The sequence below is a fragment of the Eriocheir sinensis genome, chromosome 14 (assembly GCF_024679095.1).
Source record: "Eriocheir sinensis breed Jianghai 21 chromosome 14, ASM2467909v1, whole genome shotgun sequence".
NCBI classification, from domain to species: Eukaryota; Metazoa; Arthropoda; class Malacostraca; order Decapoda; family Varunidae; genus Eriocheir; species Eriocheir sinensis.
Window position 1 is genome coordinate 22,588,118 of NC_066522.1, and position 22,551 is coordinate 22,610,668.

A 22,551-nucleotide genomic window follows, 5' to 3' on the forward strand; every position below is an offset into this window, starting at 1 on the left:
GTTTCACTGTTTTTTTTTTCTGGGTATGGTGTGTTATTGTGATAGTGTTTGCTGAGTATGGCGTGTTAATGTTTTTTTCCGATTCCTCCATTTTTTTCCTTTTTTTTCCGTCTCCGCCAGTCGGGTCTTTTGCTGCGGGATGTCACTTGGCACTCATCTACATTTTATCCGAGCTATGGGAACCCGGATGTCGCACTGGCCGTGTGTCCCGGGGTAGTTTTTTTCCGCCATAAGCTCAAAGGCCAAGGGGACGGATATGAGCACTAGGGCCACGCGCATCTATTGTTATCTCTGCGGCTTTAATGTATCGCCCAGCCCAGTTTCGGAGCTTTTTCTCCCAAGAGTTGTTTGTGCCTCTAACGCTCGGCCGTCTGAGCCATGCAACACATTGTCAACACCTTTAAGTGGAAATAAGTATTTTTCACTGCAGCGGTAACTCATTCATGTATAGGTGACCCTGAATTTACATTTCTCTTATATCATAATTTTAATATAAGTGAGTCTATTTTTAACACTTTTTATTGCTTGATTCTGTGGTTTGTCCAGGTCTTGTTTGCTTTATCCATCTACCCTCTGATTCAGTGATTCTTATCCTGGGGGGCGTGACCATCTAGGGGTACGTTAGTAACTTCCAGGAGGCGTGAGCCCTGAGGGAAAAGTTGAAATTTCTCTTTTGATGTTTATTATTATCTTAATTAGAGCTTCGGCTAATACTGATAAATTTATGAAAAATGCTAAAGTATCGTGTCGTGAGGCTGCGGGGTAAAGAGGGAGCGGGGAAGGGGAGGAGTGAGAGATGGAGGGAGTTTCGTGGGTGGTGAGAGAGGGGAGACAAAGAGAAAAGCGCGACTTTTGCTGGAGCGTGAGATACGACCCGTGACACTGGCTGGTGAGCGAGGGAGAGACAAGTGGTGGTGGTGGTGGTGGTCTGGCGGCGACCTTGATATTGGCCGGCGAGGACGTGCGGCCTTGTGAGAGCCAGGCAGGTGAGTGTTGGGCTGGGGTAGTGCACGAGGGTCAGTGCTGAAGTGGATACAACAATGGAATGGATACAAGATTGGAATGGAATAGACACAAAATTGGAATAGATAAACAATGGAATGGATACAGTAATGACATAGATACAACAATAAAATGGAAATACAGTAATGCAATGGATACAATAACGACATAGGTACAACAATAGAAAGGAGATACAGTTTTGAAATGAATACAGCAATAGAATGGACACAGTAATGAAATGGATGCAGTAATTATATAGATACAGGAATGCAATTATTATTATTATTATTATTTTTTTTTACGTTGTGGCCTATTGCGCCGGTAGGCTTCTTCCCGGTGGATCCTGATGGTCGGTCCAAGGCTTCTTCCCGGTGGGTCCTGAGGGTCGGCCCAGCCCGTTCTGGCGCAGGCGAGTGTTTATAGTGGTGCCATCTTGCATTGGCTCATGCTGCCCTCCCGGAGCTCATCTTTAATCCTAGAATCTAGAGTCCGGGTTGATAGGTGGTCTTCTGGACAGCATGTGGGTAGTTTTAAGCCACTCGGCGGCGGCTGAAAAATCCCAGCTTGGTGGCACCGGTCGGGGATTGAACTCGCGTCCTCCTGAACGCGGGGCCGTCTTGCTATCCATTCAGCCACCGCCTACCCATGTAGGATACAACACCGGGCGAAACATAGTTGGTCCGAGATGGGTTGAGTGACAGACTAATTGGCGGGGCGCGTTGCATCATAACGCAACACAATGGAAAGAGAAAAAGAGGAAGGCAAAGAGAACCAACCAACCAAGAATTACACAACCATAGGAAGAAGAGAAACAAAGGGAAAAAGAGAATAAGCATATAAGTCGCAATAAACAAGCCAGCCAAGCACTACTACAGAACAAGGGAAATAGAAGAGGAGGAGGTAGAGGAGAGAGGAGAAGAGGAAGAAGAAGAGGAGAAGGATACAGTGGCAGCATCAATTATAAGGATCACAATAGGGCAACAGAAGGAGGAGGAGAAGGAGGAAGGAGGAAGAAGAGAAGGGAAGAGTGAAGGCATCAGACAAGTTAAGGAACACAAAACAAAAGGAAACATGGAAATGCAGGCAACAGAAAGCCTATTGGCTCATTACGAGGTTGCCCGCTTTGGTGATTTAATCTGCTCGACAGCCACTTGGGGCCTGGGCAGCAGATGAAAGCACCTCGATATTGAGGAGCAGATGAAAGCACCTCGATATTCAGTTTACTCCCGACGCAGCGAAGTGACGGTCGATTCTATATTTGAAGGAGTTGATGGTATTCGCATTTACTACTTCTGAAGGAAGATTGTTCCAGTGAAGGAAGATTGCTCCAGTCGAAGGAAGATTGTTCCAGCTGAAGGAAGAAGAGAAGGAAGGAGGAGGAGGAGGAGGACATGGTGGCAGCATCAATTATGAGGATCACAATAGGACAGCAGCAGGAGGAGGAGGAGGAGGAGAAGAAGAAGAAGAAGAAGTAGAAGAAAAAGAAAAAAGAAGAAAAGAAGAAAAGAAGGAGAAGAAGAAAAAGGAGGAGGAGGAGGAGAAGAAGGAAAAGGAAGACGAGGAGGAAGATGAAGCGAGTGAGGAGGAGGAGAAGGACCACAAGAGGGCCATCGCTGTAGCCCCTGTCCTGGTTCCGTGGCCTAGCGTGTCATGGTCGGGGCGGCGCGGGCACCTCAGGGTAATACCAGGCTCGGGGTCATGATTTACGGCCCCGCGTACCCTGGATGGTCGCTGTAATAGGGGCCATCGAGGAGAGTTTCGTCCTTGCTTGTCGATCACTGCTGGGGGCCCGCCATATAGCCCTCGTGCGCCCGGCCTAACTGTACCCCGACACGCTTCTTACGCGTATCCCGCCCTGCCCTGTATACCGTGTCCTGCCCTGTGCTCTGTGGCTTGTCCTGTTCTTAGTGTCCTGCCCTGTGTCCTGTGTCCTGTGCCTTATGTCCTGTATCTGCCCTGCCCTGTCTCCTGTGCTCTGTGTCCTGCCCTGTGATCTGTCTTCCCCTGTGCCTAGTGTCCCCCCCCCCCCCCCCCCACACACACACACTGTGCCCTCTGTCATGCCCTGATGCAGAGAGTAGGAGAAAAAGAGAGCAATTTGGCAGTTTTTAAGAAACTGACTTCACTTTCCTCCTCATGAACCCTCTCGCCCCCCAAAATCTGCCAAAACTACGGACCTCGGGAAAAACATCAAACCACCCAAAATATTTGGCAACCCTGTCACGCACGTCTTGCAACTCTTCATTGTTTTGAATATTATGAATTGTAGTTGAGCTGTAGGCGTAGTCAGAGTTAGGTGATGATGTTTTCAGCAGTCAAGCAAAGGGGTATGTTACCCTACATTCAGGGGAGGCGGTGGCTGAACAGATAGCGAGACGGCCCCGCGTTCAGGAGAACGCGAGTTCAATCCCCGACCGGTGCCACCAAGCTGGGATTTTTCAGCCGCGGCCGCCGAGTGGCTTAAAACTACCCACATGCTGTACAGAAGACCACCCATCAACCTGGACTCTAGATTCTAGGATTAAAGATGAGCTCCGGGAGGGCAGCATGAGCCAATGCAAGATGGCGCCACAATAAACGCTCGTCTGCGCCAGAACGGGCTGGGCCGACCATCAGGCCCCACCGGGAAGAAGCCTTGGACCGACCCTCAGGATCCACCGGGAAGAAGCCTACCGGCGCAATAGGCCAAGACGTAAAAAAAGAAAAAAAAATACTGAGCAATCCAATGGGGGTCTGGGATCATCGAAAGGTTAAGATCCCCTACTCTAGTGCTTGTCTCCGGGGCCGGCAGCTTGGTGTTGCATGCGGGCTCACGGCTTGTTTTTCTGCTCCCTTTATTCCTGTGCTTGACTCCGTGATTTTGTGTTATTGTGATTTAAGGCAATGGCGTGAGGGGGCATAAGGCTATCGTTCTTAGTTAATTAATGATAATTAATGCTAACATCGCTGCTGTCATCATATTAACTCACGTAACCGCAGCAGCATCTTCACAGCGTCATCATCAACTTCCCCTGAACCCAATATAGCATCTCACACTTCAAGAACGCAGACAGACGGACAGACGGAGATCGCAACATTAACTCACTCTACTTCACCTTAGTTAAGCGTGCGACCACAACTGCAGCTGCTCTTCTCTTTTTTTTTTTCTTTTTTTTTTTTTACAGCAAGGGAGACTTCCACCTCAAGGGCACAACACAACAAAAACAAAGGCCCGCAAATCGCTACTCGTGTTAAAAGTTATTCCTTCCTGCAAGCATTTTGTTCTGCAGTGTACGGCCGCCGCTCTCATGGTTCTCTGCCTTACCATTCTCCTGTATACCGTGTCCTGCCCTGTGCTCTGTGGCTTGTCCTGTTCTTAGTGTCCTGCCCTGTGTCCTGTCACTTGCCCTGTGTCCTGTGCCCTATGTCCTGTATCTGCCCTGCCCTGTCTCCTGTGGTCTGTGTCCTGCCCTGTGACCTGTCTTCCCCTGTGCCTAGTGGCCCCCCCCCCCCACACACACATACTGTGCCCTCTGTCCTGCCCTGATGCAGAGAGTAGGAGAAAAAGAGAGCAATTTGGCAGTTTTTAAGAAATTGACTTCACTTTCCTCCTCGTGAACCCTCTCGCCCCCCCAAAATCTGCCAAAACTACGGACCTCGGGAAAAACATCAAACCACCCAAAATATTTGGCAACCCTGTCACGAACGTCTTGCAACTCTTCATTGTTTTGAATATTATGAATTGTAGTTGAGCTGTAGGCGTAGTCAGAGTTAGATGATGATGATTTCAGCAGTCAAGCGAAGGGGTATGTTACCCTACATTCAGGGGAGGCGGTGGCTGAACAGATAGCGAGACGGCCCCGCGTTCAGGAGGACGCGAGTTCAATCCCCGACCGGTGCCACCAAGCTGGGATTTTTCAGCCGCCGCCGAGTGGCTTAAAACTACCCACATGCTGTCCAGAAGACCACCTATCAACCTGGACTCTAGATTCTAGGATTAAAGATGAGCTCCGGGAGGGCAGCATGAGCCAATATAAGATGGCGCCACTATAAACACTCGCCTGCGCCAGAACGGGCTGGGCCGACCATCAGCCCCCACCGGGAAGAAGCCTTGGACCGACCCTCAGGATCCACCGGGAAGAAGCCTGCCGGCGCAATAGGCCAAGACGTAAAAAAAGAAAAAAAAATACTGAGCAATCCAATGGGGGTCTGGGATCATCGAAAGGTTAAGATCCCCTACTCTAGTGCTTGTCTCCGGGGCCGGCAGCTTGGTGTTGCATGCGGGCTCACGGCTTGTTTTTCTGCTCCCTTTATTCCTGTGCTTGACTCCGGCGTGAGGGGGCACAAGGCTATTGTTCTCAATTAATTAATCATAATTAATGTTAACGTCGCTGCTGTCATCATATTAACTCACGTAACCGCAGCAGCATCTTCACAGCGTCATCATCAACTTCCCCTGAACCCAATATAGCATCTCACACTTCAAGAACGCAGACAGACGGACAGACGGAGCTCGCAACATCAACTCACTCTACTTCACCTTAGTTAAGCGTGCGACCACAACAGCAGCTGCTCTTCTCTCCTTTTTTTTTTCTTTTTTTTTACAGCAAGGGAGACTTCCACCTCAAGGGCACAACACAACAAAAGCAAAGGCCCGCAAATCGCCACTCGTGTTAAAAGTTATTCCTTCCTGCAAGCATTTTGTTCTGCAGAGTACGGCCGCCGCTCTCATGGTTCTCTGCCTTACCATTCTCTAGAGTTCTTGTTCTCATCACTGCGTCTTTCCTTTTTCACTAATAGGTAACTAATTAGGTTCATATTCTCACATATTTCGGGGCTCACACATCCACATTTGATAAGGCTTTCGTGGAGGTTGTTTTGTCAGTGTTTCCATAAGGGCAGTTTTATGGACCTAGTGATAGACTGACGTACAGTCGGGGACAAAAGTTGCTTCCAACCCCAGCGTGAGTCCGAGACACCTGAGGTTCGAACAAACGGAGCACCACTCCAAGAGATGGCACACGTGAAGTGTTTAAGTGTTGTTTGCGTACTGAACATAAGATTATCACCTTAATCTGATAACGTTACGATACTGATGATCGATAGTCATTAAGATAATCACATGCACAAAATTGCGCAATGTTGATACGAACAAATTAATGGAGGTGGTGTTAACAAGTGCTAGACCGTTACAATAAAAAGCTGACAGAATAATGTCTCGTCACTACCAAGGGTGTTCTTGACATGACGGCAAGGCACAGACAGATAGTAAGTAGCAGATACTTTATTGTTTAGCAACTTCGTGTGATATGGAAGTGTATAGTAAAGATCACTATAACCGCCATTCCAACATATAGCTAAAGTAATATTCATAAATAGTTGTTGCGAAACCTGTCCTACTGCAAAGTATTTAGTTTTATCCTTAACTCTCAGTAAGTTTTTTTATTCGACGACACGCATGCATTAGACTAAGGTTGCTATCAAGTAGCACATTCCCATGAGAACGTTTCAGTCCGCCTGAAAAATGGGACCATCGTCTGCTGAGTGGACGCGTGTGTTGTAAGTGAGTGGGAGGCGGAGACATGTTCAGGGGTCAGAGGTCGTCACTGAGGGGGCGAGGTGATGTGGGACGTCTGCTTATTCTGTGGTGTCAGTGAGGCTTCTGAGGTCTACAGCACTAGTAAGTAGCTGCGATTACTAGCTGTAGTTGTGTATCGCATATTCACTTGTTACCAAACCACACGACTTTATTGTTGTTTTTTACATATTGCTGCGATTACCTAATCAGTTTGCATCATTGTTTTCGCTGTAATCCCGTGTTTGAGTGTTGAGTGGTCGGGTATCAGGACACCTCTCCTCCCGAAATTGACCTCTCTTTTTGGACACTCCTTTGATCTCTATTCAGGAGCAGTGAGTAGCGGGCTTGTTTTTATATTTTTCTTTACGGCCTTGAACTGTCTCCTTAGCTGTAAAAAAAAAAAGCAACGATATTCAGAATTATCTAATGCCCATATTTTTCAGTGTCAATAACGTATGACAATCCATCCAGGAATGGCAGATAGACGTGCATGACATCGCTGTAGACGTAATAACAAACAGAGAAAGAATAATCGGAATTGGGAGTGGAAAAAAGTTATAGAGAAATTTCTCAAAGGACGTGAAAAGCACTCATGAGAACCCGACTGATCTTCTCTGTGGCTTTAGGAAGTAGTTGTTGGTAGAGCCGAAAGCGTCTGAGGATACGGACCTTGATACCGAATGGCGGGAGGTATACACACAGGAATTACGATAGTGTCAAGAGGCTTCAAATGGGTTGTGAGGGTGACGCTGGAGAGATGAAACTAACTCGGTTTAGTAAGAATATTTTGAACAACTAATTTTTTTTTTTTTTTTTTACAGCTTAGGAGACAGTTCAAGGGCGCAAAGAAAAAAAAAAAAGCCCGCTACTCACTGCTCCCGAACAGAGGTCAAATGCCACACAAGATTGAACAGGTGTGATAAATATAATGGAAGAAGTCTGTCTGTTTCTGTATCTGTCTGTCTGTCTGTGTCGCTGTTTGTCTGGTTTTGTTTACGTGTTTGTCTGTTTGTCTGTCTGTCTGTCTTTCTGCCTGCCTGGTATTGCTTGCTTTTCTGTCTGTCTGTCTGTCTGTTTGTGTGTTAATTCAGTCCGTCCGTCAGTTAGTCAGTCAGTCTCTCTCTCTCTCTCTCTCTCTCTCTCTCTCTCTCTCTCTCTCTCTCTCTCTCTCTCTCTCTCTCTCTCTCTCTCTCGCCCCCTCTCTCTCTCGCTCCTACGTCATAAGCCTCCATGGACCTTAATTCCTGCCCCACTACTGAACGAGACACCAATTAAGCTAATAAATAATTGCTAATAGGAATAATTTAGTCATCAGTGCTTATCATGGGGATTACAACCGACCGAGCTGATGAGTTCCAATCCACTCCTCTTCTTCTTCTTCTTCCTCTTCTTGTTCTTGCTCTTGTTCTTCTTCTTGCTCTTGTTCTTCTTCATCTTCTTCTTTTTCTTCTTCTTTTCTTTTCCCTTCCTCTTCTTTGGTTCTCCTTTCGTGGTCTTCTGTCTGTCTGTCCGTCTACTTAGTCTTGTCTCATCTCATCTCAGCTCCTTTCTCTCTCTCTCTCTCTCTCTCTCTCTCTCTCTCTCTCTCTCTTTGTCTCCCCTATCACTTATCTCCCCCATTCTCCCCTTCATCTCTCCTCTTAACACGCCTCTTCCTCTCTCTCTTTATCTCCTTTGCGGCCTTTTCTCTTCTTCTCCTTCCATCACGCCCTCTTCCTCTTCCTGGTGTCTTTCCCTTCTTATCCTCTGCCTTCCTTTCTCCTTACAACCTTCTCCTCTTCCTCTTCGTCTCCACTTCTCATGCACGTCACCTTCATCTTCCTGGTCCTATGTTCTTATGCCCTAAACCCTTTTGTTCTTCCCTTTCTTTCTCCTCTCATCATCACAGTATCCTTGTCCTCGTCCTCGTCCTCGTCTGCTTCCTTTTCCTTCTCGTTTTCCTTTTAGTCTCTTCATTCTTGTGTCTTTTTTTTTTTCGCAATGCAGACTCCTCATCTTCCTCCTTCTCGTCATCATCAACCTTTTCCTTCTTCTGTCTCCTCTCCACTTCTCACGTCACCATCCTCCTCCTCCTCCTCCTCCTCCTCGTCTCTTCACCCTCACATCCTCTCCCTTTCTTTCTCCTCACAAGCTCCTCTTCCTCCTTCTCGTCCTCGTCTTCCTTTTCTTCGTCCTCCTCCTCTTCTCCACTTTTAGCGCCACTCTCTTCCTCCTAGTCTCTTCTTCCTCTTCTTTCTCCTCACAACATCCCCCTCGTCTTCTTGTTCCTCCTCCTCCTCCTCCTCCTCCTCGCTATCCTTTTCCTTCTTCAATCTCGTCGCCCCCGTCCTCCCCCATCACTTCGCCCTCTCCTGGTCTTCTCATCCTCTCCCTTTCTTTCTCCTCACAATCAGTCTCGCCTGACCTCCTCAGTCTCGCCTGACCTCCTCAAAGGGACAGACGTTGACCTTGCTGCTGCTGCGGCATCAAACCTTAACCTTGCTTTTCACCTCGTCTGGTGAAACGACACTTGTTATTTTGTGTGTGAATCGACTCCGTGTGTTACATTTTAACGTCACAACTTTTGAAATCCGTTCATCCACGTTTTTAATTAACCGTTACTTAAATAGGCCCGTACGCCTTCTCAGAAATCGAACGACTAACTGTGCTTGTTTACTTTTCTGATTTAGCACCACTCAACTTAATTAATTAACGTCTAACTCAGTGCTGTGACGCGTCTAACTAGTGTTTGAAGTGTTGCGAGGATTACCTTACAGTGAGAGGACTTCCCTGCTGAGCTGAGCGGTTAAGTTATATATCGACGTTTTTTGTGTTTCCTGTCTTTCCCCAGTAGGATTACAACTGCACGACCTAACACAGCACCCAGTGAAAGACAGTGAGCTTCTTGTGTCTAACTAACGTAGAAAATCTGTCACTAACGTAGAAGTACAAAGCTTGACCCGTATACCAGCACACCTGTTTTGAAAAGGAGGAAAGTTTAATCCCCAGAGAATTTTAATCCCCTCATAGACGCCACACCTCAAACTCTCCGCGTGACTCGACCGATTTAAAGCCGCCTCCTCCAGGTGTTCACCTTAGTCCACGCGGATACAAAATTCATCTTAACTGTAAACACACAATTATATCGTCTTGCAACAGTAAATAAAAATTAAAAAAGAAGTAATCATGCCGTCCAACTATCTCAATTGCTGTAATTGTTCAAAGAAATATGCTGCGATTCATTACCAGCGACTCGATGTGTAGGTACTGTGTCTTAGACTTACGTATTCAGGCACAAAACCAACGAGGAACTACAACGCTCCAATGCGTTGATCTGGGACACCATGATGGCCTTCCCTCAACTCCCTACCCTCATTCTTCTTCTTCTTCTTCTTCTTTCCCCGCCCTTCCTACTCCAGCTTCCTCCTCCTCAAACTCATATTCTGACGTTCTGACCCAATTACCTCCTCCTCCTCCTCCTCCTCGCCTGAACCCGCCTCCATCCTTAATATTCCTTCCGCCCCATCCACCTCCCTTGCTACCTCATCCACTCCCACTCCCTCATCTCCCTCCACCACCCTTGACTCCTCCCTATCCTCATCACCCTCCATCTTCCCTTCCACCTCCAACACGATCTCCTCTGCATTCCTTCTACTCCATCCACCTCCTTCCTACCCCATCCACCTCCATCCACAGTACCACTCCTTTCTCCCACTCCCTCCTCTCCCTCCAACACCCTTGACTCCTCCCCTATCCTCATCACCACTCCATCCTCCACTTCCACCTCCAACACGAACTCAACCTCCGCCTCCTCCTCCACTTCTGATACCACATCTCCTCCATCCACACCTCACCTCCACCCTTTCCCAGCCACCCACTAACACCACCACCACTTCCAAACCCACCTTAGCCCTTCCAGAAGAACTCACAATACCATTCTACCAGCTGTCACTTTTACGAACCAGAAGCTGTTTCCTGTTATGGGAAAACTAACTACTAGATTCAATTTAGTTGGAGACAGTGTGGTGATAGTCCAACTTACGGAGTTTTGTGGTCGGAATACGTTGACACGGCAGCGTTTCTGTATCCCCGCCAAACTGGACGATATTGAATCAGCTGTCGATGCAGTTTCAGTAAATGCGAAGGACGACACAGTGTATCTGATCCATGCGGAACCAACGACCTTCAGTCAACTCAAATTCAGGACCTGTTAGCAAAATACCGTCAAGTCATTCGAAATACCATCATCGTCTCTGGAATTCTACCGAGAGTCAATACGTTCGCCGGATTCAACAACAGTAAAGCGTACGGCGTCAACACTAGTCTAACTTAAGCAGTTATGTAAGGATAAAGGTTCACGAACACATGGCATCACTTCAATGAGCCCCCAGATTTGTTTTGGGAGGACGGACTCCACCTGAACGAGGTTGGTTCGGCGCGGCTTGGAAGGCTCCAGAAGGAGGCAGTTGAAAGCTTCTCAGCTATTCAAAAACTGGAGGCGACCTTGATCAACCGAACCGTAGCGTCGATGCGGCTTACAAGAAACTGTGTAACCAACGACGCCTCTGATAAGCGAACTCATACAATACGACGCGGCCAAACCAGGAGTCAAATTTCCATTTTGTACACAAATGCACGCAGTCTATTACCCAAAAAGGAAAGAAATTAGGGCGTATACTGCAACTGAGAAACCAGATGTGGTAGCCATCACAGAGACTTGGGCCAACTCTGTACATCTAGTATCTGAACTGTCATTTCCGAAAGCTTCCAAAAAATCGAATGCACAAGAAAGGAGGAGGAGTAATTTGCTACGTAAAAGTACGCTCCTGCCATAAAATAGACAAACAGGACGCAGAATTACGACTCCGTCTATGTGGAAATAACTGCGAATAATAAGAAACTAACACTTGCGATCGTATACAGGCCTCCAAAACAACAGGCAGCCGATGACACTGCCCTGTACGAAGAGCTTCACTCTTTAACACAAAGTAAACAAGCAATAATAATTGGGGACTTTAATTGCCCTAACATTGACTGGGGACAATTGACTGGAGATCAAGAGGGTAACAGGCTTATAGAAATGGTGGAGATTCGTTTTGTAACTCAACCAACAAGAGAAAACAATCTGCTGGATCTGGTATTAACCTCATTCGCGACTGTGAAGTTGGTGAAAAAATTAACGGTTGCGATCACCACTTAATCCGTTTCAATGTCAACATAAGTCACAAACTCGTAGACAATCCGTCAGTGATACCAGACTACAAAAGCAAATTTCAACCTAGCCCGTGAGCTGCTTCCCTCCGCGACCTGGGACCAACGACAATACAATCGACAACGTGTGGAACAACTTCAAAGATAAGCTTTTGGGAGAAAGGCTACAGTGCCGACGAAACCCAGGCGAGTAAATGGTGCCGTAGATCCACCGTGGATGACCAGAGAAATAAAAAGGGCGGTAAACTTAAAAAAGGAATTATAACCTAATGAAAGAGAATGACACGGCCGAAGCCCGTACTCAGTACCACAACAGCCTCAGAGCTTGTCGCACCCTTATTCAGTAAACGCAACTACGAAAACAAATAGCGCGTGACATCAAGACAAACTCAAAAATTCTTCACATACATCAGATCGAAAAAGAAAGTAAAATCAATATTGGTCCCCTGACAGACGAGACTGGAGCTGCAACTCAGGACAGTAAACAGATGGCCAGAATCCTCAACAGTAACTTCGCATCCGTATTCACAGTCGAGAACATCGACACCATGCCCGAGAACCCTGACCCGCCGAGGGAATCACGCCCCTGAAAATTGACTCAATATGCGACCAAGAAGTGAAAGAGTATTTGGATAAACTCGACACGAACAAGTCAACAGGACCTGACGGTTTGTCCCCGCGGTTATTAAAAGCTTAAACAACAAATACTTCAGCCACTCACTAACATATTCAACCAGTCTGTTCAATTGAAAAGGTCCCGCAAGACTGGAAGATGGCGAACGTAACACCAATTTTCAAAAAGGAGACAAAAGCGTTGCATTAAACTACAGGCCCATAAGTTTGACATCAGTGGCAGGAAAATACTCGAAAAGATTATTAGAGACAAACTTGTTAAGTTTCTAGAAGACAATAATGTAATCTCCGACACCCAGCATGGCTTCAGAAACAAGCGCTCCTGCCTAACGAATCTATTAGACTTCTTCCAAGGTATATAAGAACTGGGATGCCCACATCCCCAGTGATGTTATATACCTGGACCGACAAGGTACCGCACGAGCGACTCCTTAAAAACTGCAGTCGGCGGGCATTGGAGCCAATCTGATCGCGTGGATAAGAGATTGGCTCACCGACAGAAAACAACGAGTACTACTCAACGGACAGCCTTCCGATTGGCTTCCAGTCACTAGTGGAGTGCCTCAAGGGTCAGTGCTGGGACCCATTCTCTTCATCATATATATCAACGACCTCGAATCAGGACTGAAATCCACAATATCGAAATTTGCTGATGACACTAAGGTGGGGGGAAAGGCCCTCACAAAGACCGACTGCGAAATCATTCAGAAAGACCTCAATCACATTATCGAATGGTCGGAAAAATGGCAAATGTCCTTTAATGTTGACAAATGCAAAGTCATGCACATTGGGTCCAGAAATAGTAACCACACATACATCATGAATAGGAGACCTCTGCAAGCGATGCAGGAGGAAAAGGATCTTGGAGTCACTATCAGCAATAACCTGAAACACGCGAATCACTGTAAAAAAGCATACAACAAAGCCAACATTATGCTCGGGTTCATAGCGAGGAACTTAAACGCCAGACGTGATGCTATCCTTGTATAATTCCATGGTAAGACCGCACCTCGAGTATGCAGTACAGTTCTGGTCTCCTAATTACAGAAAGGACATTGATTTACTGGAAAGGATTCAACGACGCGCCACGAAAATGATACCAACCTTAAGGGCTCAACCGTACGAGGAACGACTCAAGCGACTCAATCTCTTTACATTGGAGAAAAGACGCCTACGAGGAGATATGATTCAAGTCTTCAAGTATCTAAAAAAATTCAATAACGTCGATTACTCCAATTTCTTTGAATTGCAAACCAACCTAAGAACTAGAAATAACGGTTTACCCATTCAGTCTAGTCGATGTAACACAGACATCGGAAGGAGTTTCTTTTCAAACCGAGTCATCCGTCACTGGAACAATCTTCCTTCAGAAGTAGTAAATGCGAATACTATCAACTCCTTCAAATATAGAATCGACCGTCACTTCGCTGCGTCGGGAGTAAACTGAATATTGAGTTGCTTTCATCTGCTCCTCAATATCGAGGCGCTTTCATCTGCTCCCCAGGCCCCAGGCTGTCGAGCAGATTAAATCACCAAAGCGGGCAACCTCGTAATGAGCCAATAGGCTTTCTGTTGCCTGCGTTTCCATGTTTCCATGTTTCTCCTCGTCCTCGTCTTCCTCCTCCTCCCCCTCCTCGCCGCCCCCGTCCGCCGCTGCCATCACTTGGGCCAGAATAAATATTGAAGTTCATTCCAAATTTGACGTCGTTGGCGGGTCTAATCACGCATCCCATGGCTTCGGCAAGTACGCGCCCCACGCTGTGTTTAAGCCGTGATTGAGTCGCTTGTAATTACTTGGTCTGCGTTATTTAGGTTGTAATTGGCCCGTCCGTTGTTTTGGGAAGTCCCTCCTCTTCTCTCTCTCTCTCTCTCTCTCTCTCTCTCTCTCTCTCTCTCTCTCTCTCTCTCTCTCTCTCTCTCTCTCTCTCTCTCTCTCTCTCTCTCTCTCTCTCTCTCTCTCTCTCTCTCTCTCTCTCTCTCTCTCTCTCTCTCTCTCTCTCTCTCTCTCTCACACTCACACGAACACACAAACACACACAGCTTCTTACTCTATCTCCTCCTCGTCCTCTGCCTCATCCTCGTCTTCTCTTGCCTTTTCCTCCTCCTCTTCCTCCTCCTTCTTCTCCTCCTCCTCCTCCTCCTCTTCTTGTCCCTCTCTCTCACACTAACACATGCACACATACACCTTCTCTCTGTGTTTCCTCCACCTCCTCCTCCTCCTCCTTCTCTTCCTCTTCCTCGTCATCGTCTTCTGCCGTTTCCTTTTCCTCCTCCCCTTCCTTCTCTTCGTCTTCCTTTTCTTCCTCATCTTCGTCGCCACCGTCCCTCTCTCTCGCTCTCTGACCTCCCTCCTTCACACACACACACGTACACACACACGTTCTACCTCCTCCTCTACCTCTTCCTCCTCCTCCTCCTCCTCCTCTTCGTGTTCTCTCTTGCCCTCTCCGCTTATCATCCGCCATCGTTGTCTGTCTCGCTGGCTTGTCCTTCCCTCTCACGCGCTCCCTCCTCACGCAATCGGCGCTCTGATGGGGGCTAATGAGTGACCTCTGAACCTGGGGACTTCCTGGTGCTGAGGTTCCCGGCTCACGAAGGGATGCGAACCTGGTGGCGAATCTGATCTCTCTTTCCCTTACTCATGCACTTCCTGGTTCTTATATTCTTAGGTCCTGAAGGGATGTGAACCGGAGTCAAATCTTACCTTTATTTTCTTCTAATTCTTTTCCTTTTTCTTGTATACTTCCTGATGCTAAAGTTCCCGGCTCACGAAGGGACGCGAACCTGGTGGGGAATCTTATCTCTCTTTTCTTTACTTCTGTACTTCCTGGTTCGTATATTCTTAGGTCTTGAGGGGATGCGAACTTATGCCGAATCATATCTTTCTTTCTCATATAGGCTACTCATTCACTTCCTGGTTCTTACAGTCTTATAGCTCACGAAGGGATGCGAACTGGTGGCAAGTGCTGTCTTTCTTTAATTATTTTTTTCCTTTTTCTTCTTTCTCACTTCTTTTTTTCTTTCTTTCGTTTACTTCTTACTTCTTACATCCTTACTTCTTATATTCTCAGCTCACGAAAGGGATGCGAACCGGTGTCAAATCTTATCTGATCTTCCCTTCCCTCACTCTTGTACTTCCTGCTTTGTACGTTCCCAGCTCATGAAAGGGGAGGTGAAGCCAAGTCCGCTGTCTCTTTCTTTACCTTATTCCATGTACTTCCTGCTTTGTACGTTCCCAGCTCACGAAAGGGATGCGAACCTGTGCTAATTCTAGTCTTATCTCTCCCCTTATTCTTCTAGTTCCTGTTTCTTACATTAATAGCGTTTATTTCCCTCGAGTTGTTTCCTATACCGTAAAAAAATATTAGTCTTGGTCGTCATTTCACTATCTTCAACCTTTCTCTGTTCCCTGATCCATGCTGCTTGCTCTGTATCGTTAGGCTCAACCTTTTCACCCGTTTTCTTTTCCTCCCCCTCCTCCTCGTCTTCCTTTCCTTCCTCATCTTCGTCGTCACCGTCCCTCTCTCTCTCTCTCTCTGACCTTCACACACTCACACGTACACCCACACACACCTTCTACCTCTTCTTCCTCCTCCTCCTCCTCCTCCTCCTCCTTCTCTTCGTGTTCTCTCTTAATCTTTGCTCTTCGTGTGTGACAAGTTTTATTCAACACATCAGCTGCTTTTTTCTATCGCTCACGTGTCTTGTCTGGTAGGATTCTCGCCAAGTGGTTGTCTCTCTACCCGCAGACTGAAAATTCACTTACTTCACACGGTAGAAAAGGAATTATTTTGGTCTTCCAGCAAGTGTATGGTACAGCAAATATATAGATAAATAGACAGACAGATAGATAGATAGATAGATAGATACCCAGATAGATAGATAGACAAACCATCGCGTCTCCAGCTGACACACACACACACACACACAAACACACACACACACACACACACACACACACACACACACACACACACACACACACACACACACACACTTACAACCCCACACACACACACACTCACAACCCCCCACTCCACCTAATCAACTCCCCCCCCTCAACACACACACACCACTGATCCTCAAAACCTCCAACCACCCAGTCATCCAGCCTCTCTCCCTCCCTCCACCAATTGCTCACTCAAGCAGCCGCGTCTCTACACTTACACACTTAGGTCTTGAATATACGCCTTGTCGCCTCTTGGTAATACGAGATCAGAGGCTGTAGAGTAGAGACAGGTGGGAGGAGGTGGGTGTCTGCTGGCGCTGGGCATGTAGACTAATGTACTATAAACCTGCCCTGGGATAATGTTTTGATAGGTGTGTGAAGGATGTTTTTGACTATGAGATTAGAAAATGGAGGAGTAGGAGACGGAGGAGGATGAACATGAGGAACAAGGGTGAGGAGGAGGAGGAGGAGAAGAAAAATATATGAAAAAAATAGAAGAAAAAAAAAAGAACAGGAAAGAAGAATGAGGAGGAGAAAGAGGACTATGGGAAGAGTAAGAGGAGAAAGAGGAGGAAGGAGAAGGTGTGGAATAAAACAGTATATGAAGAGAAAACGGGAAAAGAATTAGAAGTGAAATAAAATGATGAAGAAGAAGAAGAAAGAAGAAGGAGGAAGATGAAAAGGAGGAGGAGAAGACTATGGGAAGATAAAGAAGAATAGAAAGAAAGAGAGGAATAAGGAAGAGATGATGGTGGAAATAACAGAAGAAGAAGAAGAAGGAAAATAATTTGAAGAGGAAAAAGAGAAGGGTTAAAAAAATATAAATTAAGAAAAATGAGAGAAAGAAAGAAAGAAAGAAAGAAAGAAGGAAAGAAAGACAGGAGAACAAGAACGAAAAACAGACAGACAGATAAAAAGAAAGAAAGAAAGAAAGAAAAAACAGAAAGAAAGAGAAAGAAAGAAAGAAAGAAAGGAGAACAAGAACGAAAAACAGACAGAAAAAAAGAAAGAAAGAAAGAAAGAAGAAAAAGAAAGAAGGATAAGAAAAAGGAAGTGGAGGAGGAGGAGGGTGAAAAAAAGAGGGTGATAACGAAGAAAATTGTGGAAAAAATTAATTATAACATCCACCACCACCACCACCACCAATACCACCACCACCACCACCACCACGAAGACTTCAGAATAATATAAGGAGAAATTTTCAAGAGAGTTCGAAAATATTTCCTTGCCCACTTCCACCACCACCACCACCACCGCCATCACCACCACCACCACTACTCTTGAAGACTTTTCGAAGATGTTATCGACTCGCCAAAAATTAGAAGCGAATGTTGAAGAAAGATTTTTCTATATTTTTTTCTTTTTCTCATTTCTTCGTTCATTCCTTTATTTTTTTCTATTTGTCTTTTGTCTTTGTTTGTTTGTTTGTTTGTTTGTTTGTTTGTTTGTTAGGTTTGTTAGTTTGAGAGAGAGAGAGAGAGAGAGAGAGAGAGAGAGAGAGAGAGAGAGAGAGAGAGAGAGAGAGAGAGAGAGAGAGAGAGAGAGAGAGAGAGAGAGAGAGAGAGAGAGAGAGAGAGATCATGAACCTCAGGAAAATATTGACGTAAAAATATAAAGGTACATAATTTTTCTCAAGGATCTTCTTAATTTTACTCTTTTTTGTTTTATTTTTTACTTTTTTTATCTCGATCACTCACTCACTCACTGACTCACTCGCTCGCTCACTCACTGGTTCTTTTCTTTCCTCCATCCGTCCGTCAGCTTTTCGTTGTCTCTGTTTGTGTGTGTGTGTGTGTGTGTGTGTGTGTGTGTGTGTGTGTGTGTGTGTGTGTGTGTGTTTAGGGCTCCTTCGTTTGATCGTTTCCTTTGTGATTAATACACTGTTTTTTTTCTGTCTCTTCTTGTCAAACTTTCTAGCTTTCCTTTGTTTTTCTATCTCTCTTTTTTTCTGTTTAATTATTTTTTTCTGTTTCCTCTTTGTTACGTCTTTCTCTCCCTTTCTTTATCCATATATCTATCTATATCTATCAGTCTATCTATCTTATCTATATAACACGTGAAGATATAGAAATTGAACCTTTGCTGAAAGAGGAACAGGATGAGGTAACACACTAACATCAGACAGAGAGAAGTGGAGGACGCTGGGAAAGACCTTTGTCCTGGTTGATGGAGATGATGATGATGAGGAGGAGAAGGAGGCGGAACAGGATGCGTTTGAGATATTTAATAGAACAGGAAAGAAGAAATAGTATCAGTTGAGTGTATAAAGCACACTAGTGAGAAAAGGCGAGGTGCAGTTAAGGATACAGCGAAGAATAAAAAAGGAAGCTCTGCAAGAAAATAATATCGAAGCTTTGGTATACAAAGTAAATTAAAAAGGAGCTCTGTAGTATATCAAATCATTGCCAATAGAACGACAAACTGCATCTTGTGAATGTTATATATAAAAAATATAAAAATGTAACGCAAAGATTTTCGATTTAGATCAAGGTGGGTTTTGAAGAGGAAGGAATTATGGTTACGAGGGGTCCACCATGTGTGTGTGTGTGTGTGTGTGTGTGTGTGTGTGTGCGTGCGTGCGGGCGGGCGCAGGCCGCCGCACGGCTCCCTCTATCGGCGGACAGGCCGCGGCGGGGCGGCCGTCGGGGCATCATCCGTCATCGCACAAACACTCCGTCTATTTTTTCAGAGCCACAGAGCGAGGCGATAACTCATTGTATGTCCGAGATACAGCCATTACCGCCCTAAATGAAAAGTGTGATGGGGGCGGTGGCGGGCGCGGCGGGCGGTAACCAGCTGTTTGGGTGTGGGTGACGGACAGATTATTGCTCTTAGGAGTTCATTGTTTACTGTGGACGAGTGAGGCCCGGGAGGGGGAGGGCGGCGGCGGTGGCGGCGGCGGGAATGAAGATGTCTGCCGCCGCCTGTCTGTCAGCCTTGCGGGGCCTCCGTGGGCGCCGCGGCCGCCCCGTGGCCGACGTGCTGCACGCGGGGGCACGTCGCGGAGTGCAGGGCGTATGTGTGAAGGCTCCTGCGCTGCTCTCAACCCTCCATTTTGCAAGGCAGCTTTTTTGTGTTTCTGAAGGAGCCAATGGGCGTGCAGGACGCGCCGGCTGACTGATGGTTATGACGTCACGAGGCTCCGCCCCCCTCCTGCCCCTCGCCCTCCGTCAGCTTGGCGGCGACACTCCACACCTGAGCTATTCGACCCTCTGAAGGCAGGATCGCAGCGCGCGAGGCGACGCGACCCTGGTGCGGGGCGCACTGCGCGGCCTGGCCGCCTGGCCTGCAGTCACACCGAGGACCCACGTGTGGCTGCCGGGGAACAGCTGAGGCGTCCTCCGCCATCTGGCAGGAGGCGCTGCGTGCCGGGGTGGCGAGGTTCTTCCAGGAACATGAACATGCATGCTGAGCCCTCACTGACAACGCCGGGATGCCACACGCAGGACTCACGTGGAAAAAAAAAAAAAAAAACTCAGGGTAACTGACAGTCTTCTTTGGGAAGCTTTAGCCACGAGTCTGTTGTCTGCGTGACGCACTCCGCCAGTGTCGCCGCCACACCTCAATGCCTGACGTTTGGCACCATCATGTAGGCTACAGGAGCCATTCATACATTTGTCTATCCTTGAATGCATGTATGTGTGTGTGTATGTATGTATGTATACAAATATTAATTGATTGATTTGTTTAGTCACTTATTTACCATTAGCTTAACGAGTAAGGCGCGTGGTTTGTGAGCGCCACATGTCAGTGTGTTGGCGTTTCGTCGTTCTGAAGAGGTCAGGTCGTCGGCGCCGTCCCGTAAGGAGCGGCCGGGCAGAGCGTGGGGGCACGAGGGCCCGTCACACGCCCTCACAAGCGCCTTACAAGCTCCGGATTACTGGCGTCTCTCCGCCATATCCGCTGCCTCATCAGGCGGGAAACCGCCCATTACCTCGGAGGTCGGCGGGAGGAAGGAAGGGGAGCTAATTATACCGCAGCGCAGCGGATCGTGCCCTCTATTCCCTCCTGCCCGAGAACCTCCGACAGGAAATACCGCGCAACCGTTGGCTAGCTTATATATATATATATATATATATATATATATATATATATATATATATATATATATATATATATATATATATATATATATATATATATATATATATTTGTATACACACACACACACACACACACACACACACACACACACACACACACACACACACACATATATATATATATATATATATATATATATATATATATATATATATATATATATATATATATATATATATAATGTTGCACTACAGTGTGCAAGGTGGCAGCCTGCTCATCCCTTTTAATGTTAAAGATAAATATCAGCGGATCTTAATTGCATGTCTCAGTTTGCTATTTCTCGTTTCGGTCGTGTCTTCAAGCAATAAATAATATTTCTTCGACATCTCTGTTTGCAATTCCTCGCGTTGGCTGTACCTTCCAATACAAACAAATGGAGGAGGAGGAGAAGGAGGAGGAGGAGGAGGGCGATGTCGTGGTAGTGGGTTCACGCCACTTAACCACTCCGGCGATCAGTGAAGTTAAGCTCCGTGGGCGTGGTCACTGCTGGGATGGGTGGCCGCTGGGCTGCCCTGGATAATCTCTGAATAATTACAACTTCCGTGGGGCGAGGCAGCGGAAGACGCCGTGGATGGAAGCGGCTCAAAGCACAAAGGCTAATGTGACGGAGATGAGCACCGAGGCCACGCGCTGCTATAGCGTATTTCCCAAACTTTACCTATCCTTAAAGCTAGAGTGCACGAGGTCATTTTAAGTAGGATGTGAAAACTTCATATAAGTTCATGGATTTAAGACGGAGGGAGGTACTTGTCAGGTTTGCTTTGCCATGGAATAAATGCATCGTGGTATGTATTACTAACATTTTTTCATCATTTAATTTCTTGTTTCCTTGGTTCACGTATCTCTTCTCTGTGCACCACTAGACAAAGTCACAGCATAATCTTTTTTTCATCATTATTCAGCTTCTTGCTTCCTTTGTTCACGTTTCCATCTCAGTGCTCGACAAGGCAAAGCCACCGCAGAATATTTTTGCATCACCATTCAGTTCCTTGCTTCCTTGTTCATGTTTTCCTTCTCCGAGCTCCACTATAGGCAAAGGCACAACGGAAGCCTTGGTTGGAAAATTGCATGTGGGCAGTCTTCCATTCTTCGACAACATACATACGGTTCAGAAACTTGCCGCCTCACAAGTGTTGCAGAGTTCCCTTCTCTGTGCTCCACTAGGCAGAGGTAAAGTCACATTATAAGCTTAGGTTGACAAGTTGCATGTGGACAGTCTTACGTCATTCGACAACATACGGTTCAGAAACTTAACCCCTCACAAAAGTTTAAGAGAAATAGCCAGAATTATTAATATGCAAAGAGGAATAGAGAAGAAAAAGATGCTGGTTATAACATGAGGAGACAGGAGGCGTGAATCATAATTATATCAGGAAACGGACGATCATGAATAAGAAGTGAATGGACTGAGGCAGGTCATATACCATGCGGAAACCTGACGACAGACGAACCACCAGAGTAATAGAGTGATGACCCAGAAACTGTAGATAAGAAGGCAGGGCAGGCAGAGAACCAGGTGGAGAGGTGACATCAGAACCTTTTGAGTACACTGACATCGGACAGAGAGAAAAGAGGAGGAGGAGGAGGAGGATGGGAAAGGCCTTTGTATTGCAGTGGCTAAATTAATGACTCATGATGATGCTACTAATATTGGTGATGATAGTAGAACAGTAGAACCTTTTGAGTACACTAACATCGGACAGAGAGAAGAGGAGGAGGAGGAGGAGGAGGAGGAGGATGGGAAAGGCCTTTGTATTGCCGTGGACTATAGAAATGCTTGATGCTGATTCCGCTGCCAATAATAACAGTGTGGCTAGTCTTGTACGGTCCTTGAGCTCGAAATGTTGATGTTTAAATGTAGAGTTGGTAGCATACGTAATAGCTGTGCGTGGCTGCGATGCTCAGCTCTGTCGCATTGGCCCTTGAATCTGTGGTGGGATAAAACCGAGCGATGATAAAACTCTTGAAGCCTACCTTGTCCAGCCGCGTCAGGAAGACCATAAGGGAGGTGAACATTGCTTGACGGAGGGATGTGTAGCCAGACTCCGCAGGCCATCAACAATGCTAAATCTTTTGAAATCTTCCTTGTCTGAGAACGCGACGCCGAGAAAACCAG

The 22,551-nt window shown here is 46.4% G+C and overlaps 1 protein-coding gene across 2 annotated transcripts in view; it reads left to right on the top strand.

Annotated features, from left to right (window-relative positions):
* LOC126998670 (uncharacterized) overlaps window positions 1-22,551 on the top strand; it is a 104,847-nt gene that overhangs the window by 11,998 nt on the left and 70,298 nt on the right. Inside the window, exon 1 of one of the 2 annotated variants that reach the window (XM_050860647.1) lies at window positions 7,458-7,473. The exons of the other annotated variant lie outside the window; for it this stretch is intronic. The gene's annotated coding sequence lies outside the window, so the exon portion shown is untranslated. Of the gene's footprint in view, window positions 1-7,457; window positions 7,474-22,551 lie in introns of those variants that run through there. 2 annotated transcript variants of the gene reach the window in all.